This window comes from Hippocampus zosterae, chromosome 6 (assembly GCF_025434085.1).
Source record: "Hippocampus zosterae strain Florida chromosome 6, ASM2543408v3, whole genome shotgun sequence".
Taxonomy (NCBI): domain Eukaryota; kingdom Metazoa; phylum Chordata; class Actinopteri; order Syngnathiformes; family Syngnathidae; genus Hippocampus; species Hippocampus zosterae.
In genome coordinates, this window is record NC_067456.1 from 9,787,501 (window position 1) to 9,791,961 (window position 4,461).

The following is a 4,461-nucleotide window of genomic DNA, read 5'->3' on the forward strand; positions in this document are numbered from 1 at the left end:
GGGAGACACAGCTTCTAATGAGATGCACGGTGTCAATGGCCACTCTCTCTGAAGAGGACAAGAAGAAAAAAATTGTCCTCTCTCTCTCTCTGTTTTCCGTGCCCCGCATGCTGCCCTCCTCCCCAGCTGGCGAGGGTGCTTTGTGAGGCGCCAGATGATAGCCCAGATGCCCCGGCCTTTCAGCCACATTCACCAGCCTCCTCTCGGGTCAGGGGTCACCACCGGGCATCTCAATGGGTCTCCGTGGCAACTGTGGTAATGGCGGGCGGCTTGAGGGAGAGTGGCAGAGACTTTTTGTTGTGGCCCCGTTGTCATGGGCGGTCAGCGCCCAATGACTCTCTCATGTCGTTCCGGGACAGTTGCTCCCTTTTATCTGATGGCAAATCATCTTAGGTCGTGCTGGTGCAACAAGAGAGGAGGAGGAGGAAAATATGCCTTTTCGAGATGAAACTCATGCAGATCACGTTTTATTCTTATCTTCTCTAGAAATAGTTGTACCTTACCATATTAAACTCTGGACAATAAATCAGAATCAGAATCATCTTTATTGGTCAAGTATGTAGGACACACAATGAATTTGTCTCCGGTATAAAATAAAGTCCTATTTCCAGAGAATTATTATAGATTTTTTTGGTAACGTGAGAAAAAAAGTCAATTTTTTTTTAAGAATAGGTCCTAATTACTAGGTAGTATTACGATGTACGAAGGGGAAAAATTATATATATATATATATATATATATATATATATATATATATATATATATATATATATATATATATATATATATATGAGAGAGAGAGAGAGAGAGAGAGAGAGAGAGAGAGAGAGAGAGAGAGGGAAAGAGAGAGAGACACACACAAACACACACGCGCATACACACATGGTGATGAGCACTTCTGCCTCACAGTGCAGACGTGCAGGGTTCGATTATAGACTATATATAGACTAGATTATATACTATAGCCTTTCTGTGTGGAGTTTGCATGTTCTCCCCATGCCTGCGTGGGTTTTCTCCGTTTTTTTCCCACTTCCAAAAATATGCATGGAACACTCGAAATTGTCCCTCGGTGTGATTATAAGCGCTAATGGTTCTTCGTCTATGTGTGCCGTGCGATTGGCCGGCAACCAGTTCAGGGTGCTGCCCGCCTACTGCCCGAAGACGGCTGGGATACGCTGCAGCACACCCGCCACCCTTGCACGGATAAGCGGATCAGAAAATGGATGGTAGCAAAAACAAATGGACATCGTGGTCACCGACAACAAACAAAAATGAATTCCGCCAGTCACATGTCGCTGATAGATGGAGTACATCATACACGTCTGAGGAGACTATGCTGCCTTGTTTCTATTTTGGATTTCCGTCCATCACAGCGTCAGTTGGTCACGTTGTCCAAACAGATCAAAGGTCACATGATAAGAAGAGGGCCAACACAGGGGGCCCATTCAACAGCCTGCACCAATTGTTAGACTACACGTGGGCACCGACACATACAGCACACACACACACTGCAAAACTTAAAGAGAAGGAGTTTTTTTTTGGGGGGGGGGGAAGTTGACAAGCCGTCACATGGACGGTTAATGATTTGATACACTTAAGTGGGTTAAGGGTGCCCCCTCACTGTGAGGCAGTCAAACCATCTCATGTACTGTTGTCTCGGAACGAGGCATCTGCACGTCATGCATGCTCCTTACATGTGTGTTGAAATGCAGTGTGTGTGTCCTCCTGCAAACAGAGGAGGTCACACTTGTGCAATAAAACCGCACATTTTCAAGTGGCCTTTTATTGTGGGCGGCCAAGGGCACACCTGCGCAAGATATGTGTTGCACCGCGTGGGAAAAATGCATGACCACCCCTTCACATAACTGGTTTTCCTACCACTCCTTGGAATCCCCGAAACAGCAAATCTAAGGAACAGCTGTGCAATAATTATGCTGTCTAATCAGGATCTTGACCCGTGAGGCAAAGTAGAAGTGTTCACTCAGACTCAGACAAATTTGTGAACAAAATGTAAAGGGAGTTTTTAATGAACATAAAAAAAGTATTTGATCTTTATGATCAGCTTCAGAAAACTGGGAAGCAAAACATTGCTGTGTTTATACTTTTGTCGAGTATTATTTTCATTTCGAGCTGAACCAGCCACATAGGTTGGCACTGGAGACGTTCAATACCATTTTTTTCAGGCCAATAACAATATACATGTTTACCCTTTGAGTGCTAACGATACCTCTAATACTGTTGATACACAGTATAAAATTTCATATAAACTCAGTGACCAAAAAAGGGGAAGACCTTTCTTTCTGTCGCAGATGAGGATTTGCTAAGGTGTCAAACTATCACAGTATCGCACCTACTACTGCCAAGGAGGACATACTCGATATCAGATTATATAAATTTTTTTGCCTTAAGTATCAGTGGTTGCTATCGGCAGCCTCCACTGACAATCAATACCTTAAAATAAAGCCAGTATCAACCCAATACTGAAAATACTCACCCTTCCCAAGTTGGTACCACGAATACAAATTACAAAGATAATAATAATAATAATAATATTAATAATGCAATTTCATTATGGTGTTGCCTGCTTTTATATAGGTCAACCAGAAAACTAAGAGAAAAAGAAATTTCCTCCTTGCTTATAAATCTCAGCCGTGGAAAGCGAGCTATATTGGAGGCGAATGACCGCACACATACATAAACGCTACCATTGAGGCCACAATTGGTCATTAGCTGTAGCATTTCATCAATGGGCCCGACTGTCTGCTTGCAGCCTTTAGACAAATGGTCTTTTCTCCAGCGACACTTTGATGGTTGCGCAAGCTCATTGCACAGTTCATTATTGGCTGGCACATGGTCGCCATGCTGCTCTGTGAGCCAACAAGCGTGAACGTGTCACAAGGCATGATGATGGTCGCTCTGTTTTGCGCAGATCGCAATGCGGTGCGTTCAACTTGATTCGAGGAATTGAGTTGCGCAGTTGTGGCGTTACCCCAGTGGACATACAATATAATAAAGTGCTTTCCTTTTCAATATGGTGTGCAGTACTGTGAGAGTGGTAACAACAGAGGTCATCAACATGGCGCTCATGGGCACCATCTTGCCCCTAAGAAGCACATGAATAGCCCGTAACACTGGTACAAACATTACCATGAAAATAGGGGGGGGCTTACTGTATACATTAAAATAAAGAATGACCCATGATCATTCTACGATAACTCATCACGTCACTCTCATCGAGTTGGAAAAAAAGCTCCAAATAACTATTAGCAATGTGGCATCAATGAAATTAATTTGTGTATTTTTATTTTGTCACAGAACTTGCAAATAAACGATAAGGTTTAATAGAATGGAGAAAAAAAATCCGTCCAGTTTTGCACACGCACTTTGAATATTGAGGAGGGAGCGTATAGATGACACGCGCACGCGCACCCCGTGAAGTTCGCGAAACTGCAGGGATCAGATGAACATCAAGCAGTACCGACACTCAGTGATGTGCCGTCATAAAAAATACATCAAGGTCGACATCTACAGTATATACATGAGATGAAATATTAATCCAATGTGAAACGGTCAAACAGGCATCAGCACTTTTTTTTCTCGATTTTCATCTTTCGTGACGAAAATGCAGCCCTTGTCATGTGACCGCTCAACTTCATATGACGGTGCTACATTGACACCAATGTCTTTTTTTGTTTGTTTTTTCCGTGACGAATTTTGCACAAAACATTGGGCACCAATACTATTAAAGTATGGCGTTTTTTAACACAAAAATACAGCTCCAAATTTAACTGAAACCAACCACAATGCTCTAATAGTACATTACTTTTATTAGTTTAACAAGCATAACGCTTTTTCAGCAACTGTTAGTCCGGCAATGCTAACCTCCTCTATATTTCAATTTATTTGATGATTTTTTTCCAAAAACATTGTTTAATTAAAAATCTATGATACCGGAGTCATAAGAACTATTTTACTCAAGTGTGGTTCAAATTTATGTTGAAAACACAACGTTCATGCTTTAAATTCTTTAAATGATCGTTTGATTGTTTAAAAAAAAAACGTTTTACATAGCATTTGTCGACGAAACACACAGCAGTCAGTGTTTGGGTGGCACGAATGTTGTGATGTGCCGCCCTCTAGTGGATATATTAGAAAATAGCCTAATGACGATTTGGATACTGTTTTGCTTAAATTAAGAGTACAACAAAATAATTGTCCAAATGCAGGTCATAGGTGAGTTTATACCGGTTGGCTTTTTGCCAACCAATTGCAGGGCACATTCAGACAAACAGCCATTTATTCACATTAACACCTATTGACAACTTCGACTCTTCATTGTCGTTTTTCATGAACCTAACATGCATTTTTGGAGGAATGTGGAAAGAAGTCAGAGTACCCGACGACAACCTATGGAACCTTTTATTTGAGAACAAACAGATACCTGTTTCAATGCTTAAGCAA